Genomic DNA, 20,939 nt, shown 5'->3' with positions numbered 1-20,939 from the left:
AAATTTTACAAGTTCCAAAATTATGAGTTCGGAGGTTTATGTTTTTGGAAGTTTACGGGTTCGAAATTCTGCGGTTTTGAAAGTTTAGCGGTTCGAAAGTTTATGAAACTTGTGGGTTCGGAAGGTTGTTGGTTTGAAAGTTTATGGCTTCATGTTTATTATATCTAAATTATTTATGAATGCTCTTGAGAAGTCAATTTCCGTAATTTGCGTACCAAACACCGAAAAATGAATAAGATTACTACTTGTTTTTCAAGAAAATATTTTCTTGAAAAATATTTTTCGCGAAAAACATTTTCCGTTATACCAAACACACCCTAAGTATATAAAATTTACTGAAAATTTCAAACAGCAAGAACGTTTTTTGAAGTTCGAGGCTATATAAGTTCAAACCCTATGAGCGGTTCATGAGGTTCTTCATGTTTTAAGCAGGTAAGGATATTTTTGTCCAAAAAATATTTTCGCATTAAAAAGTGACTATTTTCTTATTACATTTCAACTAGTATTAGTATCCGTGCAATGCGCGGATATAAATCATGTCAAATTATGATGTAGGTTGTTTGAATCATGTGCAAATAACCTTAAAGTATAGATCTCTTAGATAAAAATTATATAATATTAGATATTAATTATGAAGCAGGATATGAATTATTGTTGAAATCTCGTAGTGGATAATCTATTTTTTAATATATGCAACCACCTTACCCCTTGATTTTAGTACTTGCATTTCGTTCGTTGTCAATATTAAAGAATACTACGCATATCATGTTGTGATCTGTCTTGTTTGAGCACATTAGATCATATTATTTTAACAAAATTTTGACCATCTCTTTATGTTTATCTGAAAGTCAACTATGTCTCATTCATCACATCATTTTTACGCAAATCTTTTTCCTTTTTGTTCTTATAGTTATTGTATTATTTATTATTTAATATTATTATACTATCATATAATTTTTTATTAGCTTAATAATTAAATTAATATCTTGCTTATTATCCTTTTAAGAGTCTTTAACAAAATATAAATATATTATTCTTGAAATTTGGTATATTTTTATGCTTGTATCCTCTTATTCGGAATTTTTTAATCATTTAAATTTATCAGTAATATTTTGTGAATAAATGCAATTATTTAATTTATTTATTTTTAAATTAATTTAAAATATAAGCATCCTCACACTACCTCGATTTTTTATACATTTTCTTCCCTACTAAAAATTTTAATTAGTTTTTATATTAATATTTTATCTATAATTAAAATAATATTATATTTTATTTTAAATTAAACTTTAAATAGGTCTAAAATTTTAATACATAAGTTATTTGATTATTATGTTTCAAATATACAGAGTTCTCTTATATTAGATGCAATTAACTTTTCTTTCTTTTTTTGCTTTAAGATACAAATTTAATTGTTAAATTTCATTAGTAAATTATCTATATTAGAAATTTATTATGTATTTTTAAAAATTTTATTTTAATCATAGAAAAATATTTTCTTAATTGTTTGAATATATTATATTTAAATATTGTAGTAATATTTTTACTATCTTTTTATTTCTTTACGTAATATTTTCAAAAATAAAAAAATTATGAAATAAAAAAGATCTCATCTAAAATTCAAATAATTCTTATCATTCTATTTTCTATATTGGACCATATTTTAAAAACAATTATGCTATACTTTTAAACTTAAACTAACTGGACTCAATTCAAATATTAATCATAGAAAAATATTTTCTTAATTGTTTTAACACATTATATTTAAATATTGTAGAAATATTTCACCGTCATTTTATTTCCTTAGATAAATTTCCTTTCTTTTTTAGCTTTAAGATACAAATTTAATTTTTTTCATTAGTAAAATTACCTATATTAGAAATTTACTTTGTATTTTTAATTTTTCATAAATAATACTTCAATTTCGTGATATTATCCGTAGTCTCAGCATTCTCATCATAGTTTTAAGAACTTTCTAATCTCAAATTTAAATACACTTTCCCTTTCATTTCTAATAGTAAATTTTTTATAATTTAGAATAATTTTGCTATTTTTTAATATAATATAGAGTCTTGGATTTTCATTAACTTGTAACTTTATTTAATATCATTATCAACTACTATTATTTAATATAATATAGATAAATATATAAATTTTTTAATCATAAAATAAATATTTATTTCTTTTTAAAAATACTGATTGTAAATTTAAATTATTTATATTTTAATAATATTTTTAAGTATTGTATATTTTATTTATTTTATTTTCTAAACTTATGATATATAAATATCCTCACATTATCTCTAATTTATTTTATTATTAAAAAAATTTAATTTTTTATTTTATCTATTAGACTTGAGTTACGTGGACTTATCCATATTATGACTTTTCTAATCATAATATAAAAAACTTTCTCATCTCAAATTTAAATAAGTTTTACCCTTTTTCTCCATGATAAAATATCTGAATTTTTATTTTTCCTCAATTCATTCTTTATTTTTGATATTATATTATTCAATACCTAATATTATTATATTATTTTAATTTAATATATATTTTTACCACACTAATTCTAATATAATATAGATAAAAAATTTCAAAAATTCTCTTCTCAAATTCAAATAATATTTATCATTCTATTTTCTAAATTGGACCGCATTTTCAAAAAATAATTTATACTTTCAAACTTAAACTAACGGCTCTCTATTAAAATATTAATCATAGAAAAATATTTTCGTAATTGTTTGAACACATTATATATAAATGTTTAGTAATATTTACGTATAAAATATTTATTTTTCCGATTTATCAATATTAATATGACTTTATTATTCTTGTTATTAAAATATTTTGTACTGAATATTTAATTTTTTCTTACCTTATAAATAATTTGTATACTTTATGTAAGATCTTATTTTGTTGCTTGAATTTATTTAATTTTTAAACTCAATAAATTTTTAATATCTTAAGTAAATTATAGTTTTATTTTATATTTTAACTTACTCCAAAGTATAAATAGTAATAGGTTATCACATTTACGTCTTTCTATTTTTATTTTAGTTTTTTTCTATTATAGTTTTTTAATTAACTTTTTACATCCATATTTCTAGCTAATATAGAAGAAAATCTATGAGCGGATCAATATATAGATATAGAGATAGATATAGATACAAATATACATATAAATATAGATATATAGATTAGATTCGTCTAATATCTATTTAAATTATGTATAAAATTTATTAAACTACTTCCATTAATTATGTTTCTATTTATAATTTTTAATTATTAATGTTATCCAAAAATTGCCAAGTGGCTTCATTTTAGCTTGCCACTTGGCTTAACCACAATGCATACTACCCTCGAAGAGGGTCAGCTTTGCCCCTGAACTATTAGATTTGGTCTAATATTGCCCCCCATCCACCTATTGGGAGCTAAATATATCCTTCCCGTTAAGGTTTTGGCTCACACATGCCCTTTAAGTTAACAACCTATTTCAGATTAAAAATTAAAATTATTTTTAATGACGTGTCATTATCCTATTGGTTGATTTAAAACCCACCCCAAATATATCCAACTCACCCACCCGTTTGAGACCGACCCGACCCAACTCCTAAATTACCCACTAAACCCTCTAACCCATCGGCCAAAATACACTGATACTCCCCCATACGACTGATACTCCCCTGAAAATTAGGGTTCTTTTTATTCTTCTTTTTCCCTCTCCCAAACGACCGATACTCCCCCATACGATTGATGGCACAATGATGGTCTGGTTGTATTAATGATGAAAACCTGCTGATATTAGTTGTTTAAACTAGTTGTTTTGGTTGTTAATTGAAGGAAATATGTAGATTTTAATTGTTTATATTAGTTGTTTTGGTTGGTTAATGAAGGAAATTTGCAGGTTTTAGTTGTTTAGATTTGTTGTTTTGATTGTCAAATGTAAAAAATCTAAAGAAGTTGATGAGAAGAAATTGATGTTTGTTAAGTTTGTAAGGACTGTTGGTCTATTTTGTTTGTTAAGATTTCTGTTGGTCTTTTGAGTTTTTATGATACTTGGTTTTCCGACAATAAATCCCTTCTCAATTCAATGTAGTAGGCCTTAACTAAGCCTTTCTCGTTTCCTGTTTTCCAGGCGCTATAACAAGGATTCTTATAGAGCTAAAGTCTTAAAGGTGAAATTGGGATACTAATATATGAATTTGAAATTGCTTCAGGTAAACCTGAAATTAACTTAAAGCGCAGCCAATGATGGTATAAAACAGAACAAATTGCTTCAGATTTGGGAGAGGAGTATCAGTCGTATGGGGGAGTATCAATGTATTTTGGTCAATGGGTTAGAGGGTTTAGTGGGTAATCTAGGAGTTGGGTTGGGTCGGTCTCAAACGGGTGGGTGGGTTGGATATATTTGGGGTGGGTTTTAAATCAACCGATAGGATAATGCCACATCATTAAAAATAATTTTAATTTTTAATCTGAAATGGGCTGTTAACTTAAAGGGCTTGTGTGAGCCAAAACCTTAACGGGAAGGATATATTTAGCCCAATAGGTGGATGAGGGGAAATATTAGACCAAATCTAATAGTTTAGGGGCAAAACTGACCCTTTTCCATTTAATATAATACAATTTGTAGATAAAATCTTATAGCCGGCCCAAAAAGTGATCATCCAACCGAAATCTGCCCCGTGGAAAATTGGTATAAAGAGACGTCGAGGAAGGGATTGGCTGAGGTAAATTAGGAAGCGCCAAGATTCGTGACCGAGGAGCTGACAACGGCCGAGGTCGATTATTGTGTCAACAGTTGCAACGGTCATTGTTGAAATAAGATACTAAAGAGAATATTCCCTTGGATATTCCCTTGATTTGTATTGTTAGGGTTGTTAGGAATATGACTTGTATAAATAGAAAGAGAGATAAACACTTTTTGAGAAGAAGACTCTCTCTCTCTTTCTAGCAAAGATACAAACTTTACCTTCTTACTAAGATTCCATCATCTATTTTTCATACTTTTCTATCAGATCCGATAATAGTTTCAATATTCTAGGATTTATCTGTCATTCATCACTGTCAGAAAGAAGAACCATCCCTCTCATTCAATATTGGGTAAATCATTCTCCTTATTTACACAAATGTCATTTATTGTTATTTATTGTTTGATGTTACTCTATTATTGCTCCAATCTTTTGGAATATTAAATGCACACTGTTTTCAGCTCCCTGCCAACATTATCTCACGTTATTTATGCTAGCTAGTTCTAGATCTAGAGATATTATCACTAACTAGTTTTAACCCTTTGTTACACAAGAGTTAATAGTTTAACCGAAAGTATATATTATTTTTTTGTCAAACAATTTGGCATCGTCTGTGGGAATTTCTTAGTTTCTTCTAGACCTATAACTAGCCCGGGTTGCTAACAATAAAAACACAAAGAACAAAATTCCTTTTTCCTTGTACACACAGATCTGACATAGTAGGTAATGAAGAAGAAAGAATGGGAATAGTGACCGACTTCACCACCAACCTCTTGAATACCATTAATGAGGTTTCTAAGACAGAAGGCGAGGACATAATGCCTAATGCCTCTCTCAGGCGAGGCGGGGTCGCCCTCCCTCACGGTAGTATTGCAACGTCCTGCAGTAAAGGAGCTTCCATGTCCATGATGGAAGAGACACCACTGCAGTGAAAAAGCTCCTTGTGGCTTGGCTAGCCAACACGCTAACCAGCATCCTCAACAAGCCGCCTAGGAGGAAGTCAGAGAAAACACAAGGACTTGCGTTACACCAACAACAGTCGACCAACATGGACCTTTACCTCTAATAACAGGTATTACTCACACTGTTAATAATGCAGGTGATGACACCCTCACAGCCATTTTGAAAAAAATGGAGAATATGAAAAACGGGAACAAAGTGCTTCGGTACCAAATGAGAGAGCACCAAAAAAGGGTCGTCAAAATACCAGGTGCCCCGAAACTCTTGCCAAATAGAGATGAAAATATATGATGGTACGACCGGTCTCGAAGATCATGTGACTCACTATGTCACCGCTGTAAAAGGCAATGACCTCGCCAAAGAACAAGTATCTCCACCTTGTTGAAAAAATTCGGCGAGACCCTCACCGGAGGAGCATTGACTTGGTATTCACAGCTGCCCACGCATTCCATCGAAACATTCGAAGAGATGCCCGACAAGTTAGTAACGTCCCATGTTGGGGCCAAAAAGGCGTAGGTGATAGTGAACAGTATATTCCCTATCAAACAATCACCCGGAGAGGGATTGAGAGACTTCCTCGCTCGATTCAACCGAGTAAGGATGACCTTACTAAATGTATTAGAAGGAATGGCCATAACAGCTTTCCAGAATAGGTTGAGCAGGAACTGTTCGAGGGCAAAATATCCTCTGACTATTTGGGATGAAATACATAATGCATATTGTGCCGAGGTCTGAGCAGACGAGGACGATCTGAATGGGCCAACCCATCGATTGACCTCGGTGCAAGCCGAATCCAAGAAAGATCGAAGAAATGATATCAGGAGGGACCTCGTAGCTCTACGACTCAACCGAGAACTGCATCAGCCATATGTCAGAAGCGCCATCGCGCCCCCCTCCCATCACGAGGAGGGCCCACCTAGATCAAAGACAGGGACTCATCGGAATGAGAGAGGTATGCCCCCTTTGCTATCTACTCACAATTTTTGTGTGTCACCTTCAGAAATAGTCTACGCATTGGAGAAGATCGGACCGAAATTAAAGTGGCCACACAAGATGAGGTCGGATCCAAGAACTAGAAAGTCAGACGCCCTCTGCAAGTTCTTCCAAGAGCCAGGTCACAAAACTAAAGACTGCATCGCCCTAAGGCTGGAGGTCGTAAATACGCTTCGCCAGTGACACCTCAAAGAATTGTTGAGCGATCGGGGGAAGACCAACTTTGCCCGAGGACGTGAAAAACATTAGGGACTGCCGAAACCACCCTCGCCGACTTTCACCATTCAAATGATCATTGGGGGCAACGACGACACTTCTATCAACAATGTAAAGTTCACCACGACCCATAAGCTCAAACAGTTGATCACTCACGAATGGTATGACGAATTCAAAGAAAGTATCATCTTCAATAAGTCAGATACCCACGAATTGGTTTTCCCTCATTATGATGCCCTTGTTATCACTTTACGAATATTAGATATAGATGTGAGACGCATTATGGCGGACGATGGTAGCGACGCGTGTATTATCCACCCTCGAGTACTTGTACAAATGAAACTCGAGGATAAGATAGTGTCGCATTGCATCACGCTAACAGGTTTTAGCAATGCAGTTGAACGAACATCTAGAGAAATCACACTCCCCGTCCTGGATGGCAGCGTCACTCTGGAAACCACATTCCACATCATGGACCAGGACACGATGTATAATGCCATAATAGGCCGACCTTGGATACATGTCATGAGGGTCATCCCCTCCAACTAAATTTCCAACCCAATATTCAGCATACAAGGAGAACAACGCACATCTCGAGAATGTTACTGCATTGCCTTAGATTGTATGACCACCCAACAAATGAAGGGCAAAGCAAAAAAGGCATAGCAATTAACAAGGTCGAGGTCAAGCTGCGATGAAAGACAAGACGTCATCAGAGATCTCAAAATAGTAGAAGCCGCAGGATCAACCATAGAAGACCTCTACCCTGTTCAACTTGATGACAATGACCATAACAAGAAAGCTTACATCGGCTGCAAGCTTCAAGAACTAGGTAAATTCCATCAATTCTTAACTTCTAACACGAACTTGTTTTTTTTCCATGCAGATATGCTAGGTATTATCGAAGGAGATCGCTACACACAAGTTGAACGTCGACTCATTCCAACCCCCAGTGAGGCAGGTTAGGCAGAAGTTCCATACCTCAATAAACGATGCAGTGTGCGAGGAGGTTGAAAAATTACTAGAAAATGTCTCCATCAGGGAGTCAAAATACCCCCAATGGGTTTCCAATGTGGTCATGGTGAAAAAGAAAAATGGGAAGTGACAAATGTGCATAGACTTCACAGATTTAAATAAAGCATGCCCCAAAGATTCACTCCCATTACCTCATATCTACTAGCTCATTGATGCAACGACCATGCATGAACTACTAAGTTTTTTAGACGCCTACTCAAGCTACAATCAAATCCTCATAGAAGAGGAGGATCAGGAGACAACCACCTTCACCATCCATCAAGGAACGTACTGCTAGAGAGTTATGCCTTTCGGACTCAAAAATGCAGGAGTGACATACCAAAGGTTAGTGACCAAAATGTTCGGATCAACACAGCAAGACTATGGAAGTCTACATAGACGACATGCTGGTCAAGTCCAAAAGGAGAGAAGACCATATCAACCACTTGAAAGAAGCCTTCGACATACTCAGGCGATACAAAATGAAACTAAACCTCGAAAAGTGTGCAATCGGCGTGACCTTAGGAAAAATCTTGGGTTTCCTAGTGTCACAGCAAGGCATCGAGGTCAACCCCGACCAAATAAAAACCATAAAAGGAATACTAGAGCACTTAACCACCAAAAAATAGGTTCAGGGGCTGACTGACCGTATTGCCGCCCTGTTAAGATTCATCTTGCGATCATCCGATAGATGCCACAAGTCTTTTGGCGTAGTCAAAAAGGATAACGGCCTCCGGTGCACCTCCGAGTGTGCCCAAGCCTGAAGGAGCTAAAGGCTTACTTGTCATCATCGTTGCTGCTTTCCAAATCGGAACCTGGGGATCAGATCCTCGTCTACCTCACTGTGTCCGAAGTAGCGGTGAGTGCGGTCCTTGTCCGAGAAGATAAAGGTATGCAATCTCTGATCTACTACATTAGCAAAAAATTAGTTGACGCTGAGACGAGGTACCCCCACCTCAAAAAATTGGCCCTGGCCTTGGTCGTAGCTTCACGAAAACTTAAACCCTACTTCCAATGCCACCCCATCTTGGTAGTCACAACTTTTCCCTTGAGAAGTATTTTGCATAAATGTGAGTTATAGGGTAGGTTAGACAAGTGGACCATAGAATTAAGCGAGCATGATATCACATATCATCCACGAACAGCGATAAAGTCACAAGTCCTTGACAACTTCGTCAACGACTTTAGTGCAAAAATAATGCCCGATGTCGAAAAATAAGCCGTCCAGGCTTCTCCCCAAACACAAGATCTATGGATTTTTTTTACACCGACAACGTTTCCAACGTGTCAGAGTCCGAAGTGGGACTCGTACTCGAAGTCCCAACATGCGAAGTGATCTGCCAGTCCATAAGGTGCCCGTACATGACTAACAACGAGGCCGAGTATGAGGTCGTGATTGTAGGGTTAAAGCTAGCACTCAAGTATGGGGCGAGACAGGTCAAACTATGTTGCAATTCTCAACTCGTCGTCAACCAAGTCACGGGGACTTTCCAGATCAAAGAGAAAAGGTTACAAAAATACCAGGCCGAGATCTGTAAACTGCTGCCCGAGTTCGATGAACGTCAGCTCAACCAAATTTCTCAAGCACAAAACATCAAAGCAGATGGCCTCGCCAAATTAGCAGCAACCACCAAACATATAACCGGAGAAAAAGACACTATAACCCTCCTCTACTCATCGATAGATCAAATCGAGGTAAATACCATACAACTAACTTGGGACTGGAGCAACCGTGTTGTTACATACTTGCAGGATGGCGTACTCCCAGATGATAAAAAAGAAGCCAAGAAGCTTCGGATGCAAGCAGCCAGGTACAACATCATTTATAACGACCTATACAAGAGGACGTATAGTGGCCCCCTAGCGAAATGCTTAGGCCCGAATCAGACGCGATATGTCCTTGAAGAAGTCCATGAAGGCCACTGCGAAGCTCATTCCAGCAATCGATCCCTAGTCAGATGTCTCATACGGATAGGTTGCTACTGGCCCACGATGAAAAAAGAGGCCGTAGACTTCGTGACAAAAATGCGAGCAATGCCAAAAATATTCCCCAATGATCCACCAAGCAGGAGAGCAACTCCACTCAGTCACTTCGCTTTGGCCATTCATCAAGTGGGGAAAGGATATCGTTGGCTCCCTCCTTACGGGGCGAGGTAACGTAAGATTTCTTTTTGTTTTAAGTGAATATTTTTCTAAATGGGTAGAAGTAGGAGCATTCGCCCAGATACACGAACATGAAGTGATCGCCTTTATATAGAAAAACATCGTGTGCCACTTTGGCCTCCCAAAGAGATCAGTTGCGACAACGAACCCTAATTTATAAGAAAAAAAGGTCTCCAAATTTTTTGAGAAGCGGCATATCAAAAGAATACTCTCAACACTGTATCACCCCGTGGGCAACGGGCAAGCAGAATCCTCCAATAAAACAATACTGAACATCATGAAGAAAAAGCTTTAGGACGCCAAGAGACTATAGCTAGAGTTATTACCTGAAGTGATTTGGGACTACCGAACAACGCCAACGACGAGCACATGAGAGACGCCCTGCTCATTAGTCCATGGGATTGATACGGTAATACCAGTCAAAGTTGGAGAGCCCAGTTTGAGATATTCTCATGAGAGAGGGCCGAGAAACGATGAAAGCAAGACGTAAGAGCTCGACGAAGAACGGAGAGATATGGCCTACATAAGGATGATCGCCCAAAAATAACATGCAGAACGCTATTATAACAAAAAGGCAAAGATCAAACCACTTAAAATCGGGGACTATGTGCTCAAAGCTAAAACACAAGCAAGTAAGGACCCGCAGGGAGGCAAACTGGGAACAAATTGGGATGGTCCATACGAAATCACGACAACAGCAAACAAAGGGTCGTTCCAACTAGAAATATTGGAAGAAAAACTATTACCAAACAACTGGAATATCACCCACCTCATGTACTTCAACTTTTAAGAAAAAATATTCTCCAAGTCGTACTCTTTCCCCCCACTTGAGTTTTGTCCCATTTGGGTTTTCTCAAGGAGGTTTCTAATGAGGCAACAAGGGGGACACTTCAAGTTGAAGTGCGAACGGAAGAAGTCACAGGACGGTCAGTTCATTTCCCAACCTCTCAATACTTTTTCAGGTCAACTAATGAAGGGACTAAATAGACTGGGACTGGAATGCCAGCCCTGAAAATATGCTTATTTCTCCAATCTTATGAACAAAACACAAATGCATGAAGTTCGCCCATATTTTCGCCAAAGCAATGTTGCCTTAATACCTATGCGGCCCTCGGCCATAAATAACTAAGTTATATTCGACCTCATTGTAGATACCTGATTTTTGATCCTCCCCGAGAATTTTCACATTTTTTAGCATAAATATGTAATTTAGGCCTAATATAGCTATTTTGACTATTTTTGCTTTATTTCGTCGCAAAAGAGGAAAATTACAAAAATATATATATAAATTTTAGTTTATGTATTTCTCATAAACTTGAAAAAATACAAAAATTGTACTTTATTTTTGTACTTTATATAATTTCGAAAATTACCAAAAATATAGTTCTATTAATGTTTTATAGTCATTTTAATTTTGAAAAATACAAAAATGTTACTTTATATTTTATCTTTATATTAAAAACGAAAATTACCAAAAATATAGTTCTATTAATGTTTTATAGTCATTCTAATTTTGAAAAATACAAAAATGTTACTTTATATTTTATCTTTATATTAAAAACGAAAATTACAAAAAAATAGTTTTATTAGTATTTTGTAGTTATTTTAATCTTGAAAAAAAATATTAAAAAAAGATCTAGTTTTGTGTTAATTATCAGTCTTATTTTTGTAGTTATTTTTGCTTACATAATCAGTTGAGCAACGTCGTGTTCCTATTTCTCGGGTCCGGGCAAAAGAATAATATTCGGGTTCAAACTACCCGGTTTTAGGCCTAATTTCGGACCTAGCCCATAATAATCCGAGTCCACCACACATGAGGGGACACGCGTGGGGAATACGGACGAAACACGATACACGGGGAACCCTACCACGCGTGGGGGACACAAGTCTCGAACCCCACCACGCGTGGGGCTCATTTTTCTTGGCAAAAGTTTACAAAATACACGGATAAACAAGCCAAGAGGGTCAGAGGTGAAGGACTTGGAAATTTTTTTGGCAAAGGCACTGTGCACTCTTCTTCATCCTCAGAAAACCTAGGAAAAAACCACCACCGTTCAACTCACCACCCTGACGCCTCCAGCGACCATCACCAAACACCATCACCCGGACACCACCACCCAAACACCACCCCGAGCACCCCTACTGTCGCAACCATTCCTTACGTCCCGTCCAGCTAACCCCTCTCCGTCTCACCACCTTCGTCAACAACCAAACAGGCCCGTCGACCACTGTCCAAATGAACGCCGGAAAACACGACCATTCCTCCTCCTTCGACCTCCGTCAAACCAGTCCGGCGATCCTCCATTAAACCCGGCATCCGCTGCTCATCGTCTTCCTCCTCTTCCTGAAGAAAACCTAGGAAAAACCCTAGCGACCATAACCCAAAACCATCAGCTCCCTCATCGTCGTCACTATCCCGTCGCCACTGCCCCCTACTCCCTCATCGTCCCAAAATGCCATAACCACCAGCTCCACCCCCCTCGTCGTCACTTTCCAATCGACAACTAAACGACCAGCGAACACCACCGGAAAACCAGCGGCTTCGCCATCGAGCAGTAGCTGTGACTGTGCTGCTGCATCGCGCCACCAACTCCTTCCATATCTGATCCTTTCCTCACATCCAAAAGACCCCTTCTGCTGCAGCTTCACGTACCAGTTGCCGCGTCGGAAAATACAACAGCAACCCAACAATCTCTGGTCGTTGACAGTTTTTGGGTCCGAGCTTTCCATTTTCCATCGAGGTCATCTTTGGTTCGTCGAGGTCCGGTACGTCGAGGTGTTTGTCCGAGGTTTCGTCATTGTTTCCTCGTTTAGTGAGGTCAGGTTCGAAGTTCCGTCGGGGGCGCTATTTGTCGTTCTAGGTTTGTCGAGGTTCGAAGGTTAGTGTTCTTCGTCCTTTGTTTCATTTCGTTCGATTCGCATATTATGGTTTAAGATGAATGTCAACAATGCATTTTTTGTCGTTTTTGTTAAAAATGTTCATCTTATGATTAGTTACTGCATATGCTTAAAGTAAATGTGAGAACATATTGTGAACTTAAGTTTTTTTACGAGAATGTCTACTTCTATGCATATATTTGTGTTTATTAAGGGAACAATTTGACATCCAGTGATTTGTTGCGAACATATGTGCTCGCATATATTATGTACTCTCGTTGTAATAGGTATGTGAACGTCTGAATGAAAAATCATGACTACTAGCGTTTAAACCTTATTTCTCATTTGTTAGTAATAGAAGTTGGGTTTAATAACAATAACAATACGTTAGCAAAGTCAGGACTAATAGGAACCTTATTAAAATTCTTAGCATTTGGGACAGGCCGTTTAGCAAATTTCACGGCCCTACCCCAAAAATAATAATGCGCTAGTTGCTTTAGGCGCGCCTTTAATAATGTTATCTCCCTAAATTCGGGTGCACATTTATGTGACCCAAATCCAAATCTCAACCGAGTCGAGATATGTCAATAACCACGGGTGCATTGATGTAACGTGGTTCGAGATATGTTTTCACGACGTTGCAAGTCCTATAAAAATAACAGTGAATGATAAAAGCGGTTAAAAGATAAAATTGGCACATAAGTTCATATTTGTATAAAATCAGATAATCAAGCCGAATATAACAGTTGAGCGACCGTGCTAGAACCACGGAACTCGGGAATGCCTAACACCTTCTCCCGGGTTAACAGAATTCCTTATCCGGATTTCTGGTACGCAGACTGTAATATGGAGTCATTCTTTTCCTCGATTCGGGATTAAAATTGGTGACTTGGGACACCCTAAATCTCCCAAGTGGCGACTCTGAAATAAATAAATAAATCCCCTTTCGATTGTCCTTTAATTGGAAAAAACTCCCTTGTTCCCTCGCGGGGCGGAAAAAGGAGGTGTGACAGCTCTGGCGACTCTGCTGGGGATGATCGCCCAGAACCACTGGTTCAGGGTTAAGAATTCGAGCTTAGAATAATTGTTATTATTTGGCTTTATTTATTATCTGATTTTTACATGTTTGAGCCTAATGTGCTAAATGCTGCTTTTACCGCTTTGATATTATTTGAACTGTATATAAATTGTGCCGAAACCTTTCTCTTCTTACCTCCGGGGATGTGCTTACTGGTTGAGACTCCCTATTCTGTTAGTGTCATACCCTGAATAAAAGAGGCTCGGAAAGTTTCTAAGCCGGCTGGCCTTTTGGTTCCCGGAAAGGAGCTCCTTCCTCAGCTCGAGTTGTCCGCTCGGGTACACTGTCTAGAACACCGACCCAGGTTTTTGAACATAGAATAACGTGACTTCATGCCGGATCCCTAGTAGGAACGCTTATTTGCATCACGTTGCATTTGACTCAGGGGACTCAACACAGGGGTTGGGTCCGTCTAGGACTAGCGACCTGATATGAAAAGGCCATCCTGATGCATCCTATTTGTTTTCCGTGCATTTATTTGTCTCGTACCCGCATGCTGACCGGTGTTTGAATATTATGAATTTTGTGAAATTGAAAAAAAGGGAAAATAACGGTTAAGGAATTGATTGTTTATTTTTGAAAAAAAACCCAATACCCAAATACTGTCAAAACTCTGCCGAAATTTTGAGAAAATGAAAAAAAAACGTCTTATTAGTTTGTTTTATTAAAAGCAAAGGAAAAATAGAAAAATCGTTGTTCTGTTTTGTTTTTCAGAAAAATATAGAAATATATAGTTTGTCTTGTTATAAAAATAAAATTTAAAAAAAAAAGTCTTATTTTAAAATGGTTTTTTTTTATGAAAAATTCAAATAATAATAATAATAAAAAAGAGTCTTTCATTATTTGTCACAAATATATATATATCCAATTTTTTTATTTTTTTTTTCCAAAAAATATATATATGTCTTTATTTGTTGCAAAAATATTTGTCTTGCCAAAAAAGTTTAGAAAAGTTTTTAGACTCCCAATTTTCAAAAACAAAAAAAAAAGATCCAAAAATATTTTCCATTATTAACTTCTTTAGAAAGTCTTTTAATTATTATTTTTTTTTTAAAAAAAATGTATAATAAGAAGAAAAATCCGAAAATATTTTGATTCTTCTTTCAAAATTGAAAAGAAAATGCAAAATTCAAAAAAAAAAAAACATTTTAGAAGCATTTCTTTATTAAAGGGAAAATTCCCAAAAAAATATATTCTTCTTTTCTTTAGAATAAAAAATAATGCAAATGAAAATTCAAAAAATATATCTTAGAAGTGTTTCTTTTAAAAAGAAAATCAATCAAAAATCAAAAAAAATATACTTCCTTTCTTCTTTTAAAGTAGTTCTTTCACAAATTCAGAAAAAAGTTAGTTCATCTACTTATTCTTGATTACCCGAACTACGCGGGTTTGATTCTCTCCGGGTGTGAGATACGTAGGCAACCCTCATCGGGTCCAACCCCACCTTTTGCTAAAAAGCCAAAAAACAAATATAAAAAAAGAAAAAAAAACATGTCAAAGATTTTTAATTTTGTCGTAAATAAGTCTAGCGATGTAACTTCCCCCTTTTACAAAAAAAATAGCAAAAACAAATATGTCAAATTTTAATTGTCATAAAGAAGTCGGGTGCCGCTGTTTTATCAAGACATAGCCGAATGTTCCCGAAAGGGACGCCGGAAGGCTGACTTTGCATAAACAGCCACCTTTGGGTCATTTTTAAGACTTGGTTCAGTCGACCCACATAGCCTTAAAAATCTTCGTCCCGAGGCATTGAAAGGCCGTGTTTGCAATGTTGAATTTTCTATTTTTTGAAAAAATGATAAAAGAGTCATAAACAAGTCCGGGTGATGCCGCTTATGTCAAAAATAGCCAAATGTTCCTGAAAGGAACTCCGGAAGGCTGCCTTGGTGCAGACGGCCACCTCGTTTTTTCTCACACAACCTTAAAAATCTTCGTTCATGAAGTGCTGAGAGGTCGTGTTCAGAAATCCTTTTGATAAAAATCACATATTTTTGTTTTTATCAGAATAAGTTTCGTTTGTTAAAATTTTATTAATAAATGTGCAGAATGAGCACGACTCCAAATGAACCCTTTTCAATCATGAATAAAATCCCCCTCCAATTGCGGCTCTGGTGGAATGATTTAGGCAAAGAAGGGCATGACGAAATCAAGAAGTATCTGAAAGGCCTCACGAGTTTGTTGGATATCAGGCCACGAGGAGATATCATAAGGGCACTAGTCCCCCACTGGGATCCTGCGCACAATGTCTTCCGTTTCTCAGATTTTGAACTTACCCCAACTTTAGAAGAAATAGCAGGGTATATCGGCAGCGCTGAGACTCCTTTGAGGCACAAATATCTGATTGCTCCAAGAGCTGTAGCAATACACCGGTTTCTGGACTCCTTAAAGATAGTCAGAACAATTCATAACCCTGACTTGGCAAAAGGTTTTTGCAGCATGAGTTTCATATATCAAAGATATGGTCACATAGGAGGATTCGACAAGCCAGAAAACCAGTTGTGCAGCAAAAGTAATCGTCAAAAGTGGGAAGAACATAGACGGATTGCTTTCATGATAACTTTCTTAGGACTCTTAGTATTCCCAAGAAAAGACGGGAATATTGACATAAAGATAGCAGGGGTCGTCAGTACGTTGCTCACACAGAGAGATAGTACGTTGGCGCCCATGATAGTATCTGATATGTTCCGGGCTCTCACGTCTTGCAAAGCCGGAGGAAGCTTTTTCGAGGGTTGCAATTTGTTGTTACAAATGTGGATGACCGAACACCTATGTCACCGAGCCCAGTTTCTGAGCCATGGATCCGCTGAAAAGACCTGCATAGAGGAGTTCTATACCAGAGTTAATGAGACCTACCTACCGGAAGGAGTCACAGCATGGACCTCATATTTCCGTACCCTCGACGCCAGTCAAATACAGTGGGCGCTAGGATGGTTACCGATCGACGAAGTCATATACATGCCAGCAGCCAGGCCCCATTTTCTCTTAATGGGACTTAAGAGCATTCAACCATACGCGCCGCATCGGGTTTTAAGGCAACTTGGGAGGTGTCAGATAGTGTCGAAAGACGAGGATCTAAGCACCCAGGTGATTGAGATCAGTCCCGACGGCCAGTTTCCTGAAGCAAGGGTTCGCCAAATTTGGAGCCAATGTCAATACTTAGAAGCAAATACTTGTGTAATGAATCGGGCAAAAGGGGAAGTTTCGCCCGGGTATCAGGCCTGGTACAAAGGGGAGACATCATCTGGAAGGCCGACCAAAAGACCTCACCTGCAAGAATTTGCCAAATCTTCACAAGAGCAGTGGGGCTGGTTGGCCAAAGAGCGGGAATATCTTGCCGAAACAGGCAAACTGAAGCAACAAGTTCAGGATATGAGGTTTGAATGCCAATTACAGTCTGCTGCCCACAAGGGAGAAAAGAACAGATTAATCAGAGAAGGCGAGATCCTCAAAGCTCAGATCCGGAGGATGAAAAAGGAGGCTGATAACCAGCTGAGAAGCCGGGCGGATAAAAGATTGATAGCGGGGTTAAAGGATCAGGTTGCGGAATGCCATGAAGATTTGGAAAGAGCCAAGGCTAGCACAGCTAGATTGCGGACCAAATGGGCAAAGGGTACAATGGCCCGGAGGCAGCGCCTGCAACAAGTCATAAGGGATTATGAACTGAGCATCGGGACATTAAGGGAAACGAATTCCACTCTTCAAGAGAGGATCTTCAAGCAAACACGAGATGCCCAAGCCGACAGAAGGCGATGTTACAATGCAATGACCAGAATGGAAAGACAAATGGAGATGTTCCAGGATCAGCTTGCCAACAATGCGCAAACACTAGGATTGAAGAACCGACAGATAAGGCAGTTGTTCGCAGAAAGGGACAACATTCGAGGAAGGATCGACGAGATTGGGCATTACATCTACATGAGATGCCTGGCATGCGAGCAAATGCCTCGGAAGACCCTCCTTGTTTCCATCATGGGTTGCGTCCACCGAATCATGAATGAGTTGAAAAGCCTGCAGAGGGACCTCACACCAAGGGCCGCGGAAAGGCCGAATGATGCCTCGCGGGCCCCTAAGTTGGAAAATTAATCTTTGGTTGAGTCTTGTTTATTTGGCTTTGTTGCTTTTCCATATGTTGTTTTCTTTTCTTTTAGTCAAAACGGGTTAAGAACTGTGGAGTCTGTACTATTGCTATTCCTTGCTTGAAGTAATTTGTAATAGCAAAATTTTGAGAATGAATTTAACGATTTCACAAGAATTTTGTGTTTCTTTACTTTAAGGCAGAACTACGCCTGGTCTGATTCACGCGGGGACGTGATACGTAGGCAATCCCCATAAGATTCGACCGCTTTTAATAAAGAAAGAAAAGAAAATATAAAAATAAAATAATAAAAAAAAACAAGAAAAGGGGATAAATGAGCAAACCGGGATGACGCATGTTGTTTAAAGCAAAGCATGTAGAAACGGTTAACTGCCTAGGAGCATTGCATCCTCTATGTGTTGAGATTAAATCCGTTAAACTCTAACGCTAACGAAGTTTGTTGTTGTCTGATCAAGACAGTTAGTTGTTAAAGAATTCTGGCAACACACCCTTACCAAACCAGATCCAAAGGACCGGTAGCAATAAGCATGACTACTTCAGAGAATAGTAACGAGGAAGAAAGGCCGATGAGCCAGTTGTTAAAAGAAGCGATGGAAAAGATTGAAAGGATGGGACTAGAGATGAATGCAATGCAGCTAGCTTTAGCCAAAGCACAAAAGAGTCCTGAGCCATTGGGGCGCATGCCGGAATACCCTCATTCCGGCCCTTCCACAAGCCTCCCGAATCCCCGTTATCATCAAGAAAGAAGCCCTCATGATTCCCAAGCTCCACCACCCCATCAACCTCTCCCAACACCGAATATTCCCACTTTTGTGGGACCCCCATCAGCCACCTTGCAAAGAACGACCAGTGAGCCATTGTTTTAGGCCCACGATACGCAGTACTACCCCCTGAGCCTACATTCCATGCCCCCGAGCCCCAGGCCTACAATCCGCACTTGGAGGTACCGACAGAGATTGAAAAGCCGGTTAAAGCCCCTGAACAGGATGAGGTATTGAGAAAGTTCAAAAGCCTGGAGCAGTCCTTCAGGAACCTGCACGGTTTGGGCAACCAAGTCAGCGTAGCTTACAAAGATCTATGCCCTTTCCCGGACGTCCAGCTCCCGGCTGGGTTCAAGATGCCTAAGTTTGATTTATATGAAGGGCACGGCGATCCCATGGCACATTTGCGGGGATTCTGTAGCAAAATGAGAGGGGCAGGCGGCAAAGATGAGCTGCTGATAGCTTATTTCAGTCAAAGTCTGAGCGGATCTGCACTGGAATGGTATATCAAGCAGGATTCCAGTAGGTGGTACACTTGGGATGATCTGGCGCAGGCTTTCGTAGGTCATTTCCAGTACAATCTCGAGATAGTCCCTGACCGTCTCACATTGTTGAGGACTGGGAAGAAACCCGGGGAAAGTTTTCGCGAGTTCGGTTTCCGCTGGAGAGAGCAAGCGGCCAGAGTCGATCCTCCCATGAGAGAGGGAGAGATGGTGGACTATTTCTTACAAACATTGGATCCAACCTACTTTGGTCACTTGGTGACAACGGTTGGAAAATCCTTCAACGAGGTGGTCAAGATAGGGGTCATGATAGAAGAGGGTCTGAGGTCTGACAAAATCCTGAACTACTCGGCACTCAAGGCAACGACCCAGGCTATTCAGAACGGCACGGGAGGTGCGCTGAGAAGAAAGAAAGAAGAAGTTGCCTCGATCGAGGCAGGCAGTTGGTCCGGGTCTGGCAGGCCACACTACAACCAACCCAGACCTCACAGGACAAATTACCCATACAACCCACCACATCACTACTATCCACCCCAAGAACCGCATTTCACCGTCCATCAAGCCCAGACATACGCCCAACCTCCGGTTCGCCCACAATGGCGTGTGTCGGCTCCCCACAACACATACCCAGCTCCACATAATAACTACCCACCACCACAAAATACCTACCCTCCGCCCAGAGCATACAGGAACCCTCCAGGGACAGGTTTTCGAGGGAGTCAAGCAGCTAAAAATGATAGGCTACAGAAACATAGAGCCTTTACTGAGCTGGGAGAGTCCTATACCGCAGTATTCCACAAATTGAGACGGTTGGGTTTGGTAAGTCCTGTCGAACCCCGAGAGCAAAACCCCCGCCTCAAAATGTGAACAGGACGATAAGCTGTGAATATTGCTCAGGGATGCTGGGACATGAAACTGAAAAATGTTGGAGGCTGAAGCAGGCGATACAAGACCTCATTGACACTAACAAAATTGAGGTCCAGACACCAGAGGCTCCTAACATCAATCAGAACCCACTGCCAGCACACCACGAGACGCATATGATCGAGTTGGTGTATGAGGGAGGAGAGTTGAGAAAGCCCTCGCAAACAGTGATGATGATCCAGGCCGCTCCGAAAGAAGGATCAGCCAGTGGAGGAGTGGGGGTACAGTCGCAGGGAGAAGGCGACAAGCCATTAGTAATATGGGGAAAGGGCCCGTCCGCCAAGACAAGCAAATCTGAGCCAAACCAGTTGGGGACTAAGCCCACACCCGCCGTTGTGCTGAAGGGGGTATACAGAGAATTGGTCACTATAAAGCCTGTAGTCCAGCTGCCAATGATTGATAGCAAGGTTGTGCCTTGGAAATACGAGAAGGCAGTAGTGATGTACAAAGGAAAACAGGTGGAGGAAGTTAGTTGTGAAGCACAGGGGCTGACTCGATCAGGTCGGTGTTTTGCTCCGGCGGAGCTGAGAAGAACCAACCCGGCTGCAACCAAGAAACTTGTATCTGAAGAAGAGGCTGAGGAGTTACTGAGAAAGATGA

This window comes from Nicotiana sylvestris, chromosome 4 (genome assembly GCF_000393655.2).
Source record: "Nicotiana sylvestris chromosome 4, ASM39365v2, whole genome shotgun sequence".
Lineage (NCBI taxonomy): Eukaryota > Viridiplantae > Streptophyta > Magnoliopsida > Solanales > Solanaceae > Nicotiana > Nicotiana sylvestris.
Note: the sequence above shows the minus strand (reverse complement) of the source record.